General features: G+C 30.3%; 1 protein-coding gene and 1 long non-coding RNA gene across 2 annotated transcripts in view; one reads left to right on the top strand and one right to left on the bottom strand.

Annotated features, from left to right (window-relative positions):
* Window positions 1–804: 804 nt before the first annotated feature.
* Window positions 805–1,788, bottom strand: LOC128922468 (uncharacterized). The gene is made up of 2 exons (XR_008471672.1): window positions 1,041–1,788; window positions 805–979 (listed from the first exon to the last, which is right to left on the bottom strand). It is a non-coding gene; the product is annotated as an uncharacterized LOC128922468 (long non-coding RNA).
* Window positions 1,789–2,094: 306 nt separating this feature from the next.
* Window positions 2,095–7,509, top strand: part of LOC105218474 (low-density lipoprotein receptor-related protein 6) — a 126,854-nt gene continuing 121,439 nt past the window's right edge. The window contains exon 1 of the mRNA XM_011194081.3: window positions 2,095–2,613. The gene's annotated coding sequence lies outside the window, so the exon portion shown is untranslated. The remainder of the gene's footprint in view (window positions 2,614–7,509) is intronic.

The raw sequence follows: 7,509 nt of genomic DNA, 5'->3' as shown, positions 1-7,509 counted from the left end.
AAATATTGAAAATTGATTTTTATTATCGAGCGCTGAAAACTATTAGAAAACATGTTTGATTAAAAAGTTAAAACAAAAAAACAAAATTCGAAAAGCTAAAATAGCAAGGTTATTTCTGTTTTACTCCTGTACCTATATTAACATATATTTGTGCCGCAAATTTTACGCAAACAAATTAAAATTAATTAATTTCTAGTTCCTTTGTTTAAGTAAATATTTGCTATGTGTGTATTTAGGCAATGTTTATTGACAGCTTTCCAAGCCATTGACCACATAGTATGTTTGAGTTCTAAACTCAACTACTCTTGTATATTGCTGAATTGTTTTGCATTCATTACAAACACTTTGAACCTGAAAACCAATGGATTCTTTTTTCGAAATAAAATATAAAAACAAAAGAAAATTGCAGTTTTTATTATTTCAAATTATTTTTAAAACAATTATTTTAATTCAGTATTAAAATAATATTAGTAACTACAAATTGATGCACGGTGGAAATCAAACAATAAACATATTAATATGAAGTTAAGCGTCAGTGGAACTTCGTCTTAACTGGCGTAGACAATGAGTTTACAACATTTATCGTTTTATTGCTAAAATTTAGAAAAATTTATATTCATTATGAAAACTATTAGAAAACAAGTTTACAACAGCGCGCCATTCGTTCCTATTTTTGGCAGTTTGGCGCCAATTGGAAATCCCAAGTGCCAGGTGGGGAAAGTCTTTCCAACGAAGTTGAGGTCTTCCTCGGCTACCACCAGCGGGTACTGAATCGATCACTTTCAAAGCTGGAGCGCTTTCGTCTATTCGAAAAACTTGACCTAGCCAACCCAGCCGCTGTCTTTCTATTCGCTGGACTACATATGTCTATGTGGTCGAATAACTCGTTCAAAGGACCATAAATCTTCCGCAAAAAACCGTTTTCTCGAAAACTCCGAGTGTTGTCTCATCGGATGTTGATATTGTCTACACTTCTGCACTATAAAGCAAAAAGGGGATGATAATGAACTTGCAGATTGTGATCTTTGAGAGGACTTTACTTTTCAATTGCCTACTTCGTCTAAAGTAGCACCTGTTGGCAAGAGAGATTCAGCGTTGGATTATTATTATTGTCTGACTGTTTGTTTGATAACAGCAGATATTTCGTCTTGTCTTCATTCACCACCAAACCAATAATCTTCGCTCCCTTAACCAGTCTGGAAAAAGCAGAACAATCGGCGCGTTTGTTTCATCTGCGTAACTTCTCTGTTTAGCTCAGCAGCTCGTATTATTTTCTCCACCATTAGGTTAAAGAAGTCGCACGATAGTGAGTCACCTTGTCTGAAACGTCGTTTGGTATCGAATGGCTCAGAGAGGTTCTTCCTGATTCTGGCGGCGCTTTTGGTGCTGCTCAATGTCAGTTTACACAGTTGTATTAGTTTTGCGGGGATACTAAATTCAGGCATAGAGGCAGCTTTTACGCCTTAATATTCTCTTCAGCAGCTCTTGTTGTTTTTTCCACGGTTAGAGTCACTATCCGTCTATCTGTCTATTTCCATACAATTTCTCGTATGTTATTAATATTTAATAAATATTAAAAAATTTGAAATTTTACATCTAACAGTATATTTGCTTTTTTATTAAATGTTTGAAAGTTGCCATATGGAATTTTCGTAGAGTTGTATAACAAAAATAAAATATAACTTTCGGTGTCCACTGTTATTATGATAAAAATTACTAACAAATAGTCTCAGCTTCACCATTTTTTTTACAAATTGATTTTTTATCTTTAAAAGCGTTTGAATTAATTTTTTTATCAAATATTTCCCACTATTTCTAATTTAAATACACATTAATAAGCCCACCACTTATGTTAGAATATGTTATAGTTTAATTGTAGCGTATATTTGAAATAAAGGTTTATGAATATTATTATAACTATAATCTAAAATTTAAATAATACTAAATTAAAATTAAAAAGTCGCAGCAGATTTCTTATGCTCATACATTGTAACAAAAGTTGGCAACGCTTTGTCAGTGTTGTCTGGTGATGTAGTAGATTTTGACATTTTGTTTTTACCCATGTTTATCGGCGTTTATTTGAAGCATGTTTATTTGCCGCTTCGATATTCCCATTGCTATTCGTTGACTTTCGTCTGACAGCGATTGGGATAGCTCGAGTTTGGTCAAAACGAATTTTGGTCTTTTGTGAAGCGGTTGTGAAGCGCGGATAGAATATAAATAAGGTTTCTCGGTTATCGTTGTCGGAAGCTGTGTTTAATTGAACTCAAGAAATACAATTATAAAAACACAATTTGTTACGTAGCGTACTGCATAAAACACTCTGCATATCGTGCAATTCTAATGAAGTGTTCTCGCCAAGTGAAGTGTATAAGAATATATTTTAAATTGGAAGATATTGGAATCAAATATCGCATATTCGACGCTAACTTATACAATTGTGCTGTTTGTTTAAAACAAAGTGTTTGTCTGAATTGAGTGCAGTGTGTGTGTGCAAACAAAATAAATAAATGCAATAATAATAAATATGAAGACATACGGCATTAGCATTTAATGTGATTCAGTTTATTACCAATAAGAACAAATAGCCTTTATGAAGGCTAAATAAAATAGGTAAAATATATTTAAGCAAACTATTGTGCTGAAGATAACACTTGTTTATTCTAATTGTCTTAAAATGCATGAATTTTTCAATGTAAATGATTTTGCATAAATTTTTAATGTCCATTTGCACCCTAGCCTGCTAGGTTGTTTACAAATTCCTTCAGTAGGCTATACTTTCTACGAAAATTTCCAATAGTTTCCATTCCTTTTCGGTTTGTTCTACACCGCTGTAATGCGATATTATTTTTCCACGTTCCTTCGCTGCAATTCATGTTTACTGGCCAGCCTATTTGTTATCACATTATTTTGCTTTGATTTTTTCTTTCTTCAATGTGTCTTTGCGCCGCTCTGTTATCCTACGTTCCACTCTACACTTGTTTGTTTGTTGTGCATTTTTTTACCAACCCCATGTGCATGCAGCCGTAAAAAAAGAATACAGCTCTATAATTTCAGTTTCCCTTTGTTATTTTTCTGCATCTTCAGCATTATAAAAAACTGTGTTTTGATTTTTTGTTTCTCTGTTTTTGTAAGTTTCTGCATCTCCTCGCCGGCGTCAACGCCACGGCAATGCCGGCGCACTTATTTCATATCTGTGGTTTGTTATTGCACTCACGTACGTTGTAAGAATTTTGTGATTTGCTGTGTGTGTTTGCTCCATGTTTTCCGTCATTCCGGGTGCATTTTCTAGGTTTACTTATTCTCACATTTTTCGTACAGAAGTTTCAATGGACATCCATAATTAATATAATAATTGATGAAGTGCAATGTAGTTTATTAGAGAAGAAGGCATTTTTCCTGACAGCAAGATACACAGTGTAATTAAAAAGAATTGCATTTCAAATAAATATATTTGTGTAACTCCTGCTGTTTCAAAATATTTTGCATTTCGTAATACGAATCACTATAATCCACAAAAAAACTTCGAGTTAGAGGGACTTTCGAGTTGCGGAAGGTAATTTGCCTGAGATTGGACTTCTTTTGCCAATTCAAAAGTTCGAGTTGTGGAGAACTTCGAGTTATAGGCTTTCTAGTTATGGAAATTCAACTGCATTCCCGATTCATGACGTATCCAGATTTTATTAGGGCAAGGTTTGTCAACTCTTCAGCATTATAGAAAAATATTTGAGGAATGTTTTTAAACAAAAATAATAAAAAGAGGTATTATTTTACCGAAGTGTCTAATACCTAGGGAATTTAGAAATGCCTTTTTTTCTTTCTTTTCTTATTTTTTTATATTTTACATTTTTAGAACTTTAATGTTGCTTATTGTCGCTATATTCTTATACATATTTGCATTTTCATACTTTTGCGAGTTAATCTGCTGAAATTCTCTTTTTCACAATAAAAAGAAAATATGTCACGATATTATATCTTGAGTTTGTTTAATGATTTGTCATCATTTTATTATTCTCTTTTATGTGGTGGTTATAAAAGTTAAAAGCAAAATTTAATCTCTTTATGAATCATTAATAAATATTACTGCAAACACAAAGAGCTTCATGTTTTTATGTAACCATTTAAGAGATTTTGTTTGTTCAGTAATTATTTGATCTATGTTTGTTATAAATAGTACAAATGTGTAAGTTATGGAGAAAAAGTTTAAATAATAGCTAACACATGTTTAAAGAGCTTTGAAAGAGTTATAAACAATACATTCTTGCAGTGTTATAAACAATATAGTCAATTGGTTAACTCGCTAGTTATTGGTTTCTCATAATTTTCTTGTTTCTTTTATATAAATTTATATATAAATTTTTAATTTTAGTTTTGTTAGAAATGTTTTATATTAAATACTGTTAATACTGTATTTTTTCTAAAATATTTTAAATAATTATGGAAATTAAATTAAATTTTTTGCACTAAATGTTTTATTAAATATAAATTTTCTATAATTTCCTACACATTTCATTTCAATATTTTGTATATAAGTTCAATAACGTTTTTTATTTACTTATATTTTTTTTATTTAATTATCTACAATTTTTTATTTAATAGTTTTATGGACGCGTACAATATTTTCAATTTATTTTAATGAATTTACTTCTGCAACTCTTCATTCATTTAATTTTTATGTGTATAATTACTGCATAATTTCGTCAATTAATTAATTAATATCATTAAATGTTTTGACTGTATCTTATTGCATTTATATGCGAAATAATTTTTAACTGCTTACTTATCTCGGTTTTTGCAAATTTAGTAGCCAAAATTAGAGGCACACCGTAACGCAATTAACAATTTTTATAACCGCTTATATCTCTTTCTGTGGCATCATTAATTGCTTAATTAATTAATTTTTATATGCTTTTTAAAATACACTTGTAGCCACAAATCATTTTATGTGTGCGATTTTGTTGTTGTTGTTGTTTTTTTTTTGCATTTACATAAAAAACTTGCTAAATAAGGCTGCATAATTTGCATATTTCACAAAGTGGCGAATTTAGCGCAATAAATCTTTATGAAATTAGCAAATGTTGAAAAAATAAAAAAATTTATGCGAAAAAATAATTGAAAAGAAACTCGATAAAACAAAATTAAGAAAATGTCGCGACTTGTTCGCTTCATTTGATTTTATGTTTATTTTTGTTTGTTGTTTGTTGTTTATTTTTTATTGTTTTTTTTTTACTTTGCTAGATGACAACTGTGTTTGTGCCTATTCTGTGCAGTGTTTATTTTATATTTTGTTTCTAGACATAATATTAATATATTTAATCTACTCTGACATTTTTTATTGTTATTTTATATAACTTTTGACCGATCCGTATTATTCTGCCCACTAAAATATGTATTGATGTTCTGGTCTTATTTCTAATATAATCCTTTTCTTATTTATCACAAATCTCTGAGTTTTTGTGCTTATTTAGTGAAAACTTAACCTGAAAAACTTTCTTTGTTCAACTAACTGTTTTTGTTTTATTATATATTTTGTACTAAAAATCGTATTCATTGTATTTCATTTAATTTTATAACTTCACCCTTTACTGTTTTCACTGTCTAATCAATCTTTTTTTGTGTTACCACCAACCCTGTTTCTGTGTGTTCTCAGTTGTTTACTTAGACGGTAGCGAAGCTTCAGTTGTCGCCAACAATTTTTTATCACTTCCGTTTCTTATCAGTTCATTTATAACATTCATTTATTATTATTTTTTTATCGATTAAACGAAAGAAAATGTTGAAAACTCGTTTGGTAAAAGCTCAAAAGCGACAAATAGTATGCATGACAAAAAAAAATAAAATAATTGGTGTTTGATGATTCTCGTATTTTTAGTAAAATTTCGGATTCCAGGTGTCTCAAAAGATTGTTTTATGGTAATTCTAATAGACCAGTAATCTCTTTCCAATAAATTCCCTGTTTCAGACTTGTGAAACGAACAAATTAAAAACTATTGTAGGTTATAATTGTTATCTTCGCTTAATTGTTTGCTAATAACATAGCTTATCTCCCTCCACCTCTACAATATGATATATGTAGGTTAATAACCATTTTCCTATATAACAGTATCTACAAAACGTGAGATAACTCTTTCTAATAACGAAAATAAAATAGTACAACCTTGATACATATGTCTATTGGTATTGTATATTTTAAAAAAATATTAAGGGTCGTTTGCATAGTTATTAGTTAACCGTTTGTAAACTAAAATGTTAACTGTTGTTTAAGTAGTACTTAATATTCCCAGTGTAGAGGTTAACTAATACTTCTCGTAAGGTAAATATATGACAGCACCGGCATATTTTGGATTTCAATGTTAGAACTATTGCCAAAACATCTATTTCTGTTTACCTTATGTATATTTAATTTTTTTTAATGTAAATGGAGAAATTACAACTTTTTTTGGCGACGGTCTATAACTATATTCCAGACCCAGACTCAATATCAAATTACTTAGGAATTTTCAAAAATTATCAGTGAAAGCAATTGTGTATTATATGTTTACATCAGCTGTAATTTAACTAGCCAACCAACATATAGTTAACCAACATATAATGGGGGTTTAACTAATAGACAACCAAGCATTATAAATAAAAGGAAGTTGGTTCAGCTGTTGTCATTGGTTAACTACTGACTATGAATTCGGCCCTAAATTTACCAAATTTAAGCAAATCAGAAATCATTTGTTCTTTAGCCATATTTAAAGAAAAATCAAGAAAAAACGTTAACTCCGGTTGTACCGAAGCTAATATACCCTTCACAGGTGCATTTCTTTTAGTAACTATGTGTTTAAGCAAATCTAAAGACGTAAGAAAAAGTATGTAAAAAAAAGAAAACATTTTACTAATTCTTTTTAGCCGGGTTGTTTGCTAGAAACATTAAGGTTATATAGTTAACCGATCTGAACAATTTCTTCGGAGATTATATTATTACCTTAAGCAGTAATCCATGTCAAATATCGTGAAGATACCACGTCAAATGCGAAAATTTTCCATACAAGCCATTAATTCCGATCGTTCGGTTTGTATGGCAGCTATATGCTATAGTGAACCGATCTGAACAATTTTTTCGGAGCTTAAATTATTTCTATAAACAATAACTCACACCAAATTTCGTGAAGATATGTAGTAAAATGCGGAAGTTTTCCATACAAGCCATTGATTCCGTTCGTTCAGTTTGTATGGCAGCTATATGCTATAGTGAACCGATCTGAACAATTTTTTTGGAGATTAAATTATTTCTATGAACAATAACTCACACCAAATTTCGTGAAGATATGTAGTAAAATGCGGAAGTTTTCCATACAAGCCCTTGATTCCGATCGTTCAGATTGTATGGCAGCTATATGATATAGTGGTCCGATATCGGCAGTTCCGACAAATGAGCAGCTTCTTGAAGAGAAAATAACATCTGCAAAATTTCAAAACGATATCTTAAAAACTGAAGGACTAGTTCGTATATATACAGACAGA

This window comes from Zeugodacus cucurbitae, chromosome 6, assembly GCF_028554725.1.
Source record: "Zeugodacus cucurbitae isolate PBARC_wt_2022May chromosome 6, idZeuCucr1.2, whole genome shotgun sequence".
In the NCBI taxonomy this organism is placed as follows: domain Eukaryota; kingdom Metazoa; phylum Arthropoda; class Insecta; order Diptera; family Tephritidae; genus Zeugodacus; species Zeugodacus cucurbitae.
Note: the sequence above shows the minus strand (reverse complement) of the source record. Positions and strands in the feature narration are given on the sequence as shown.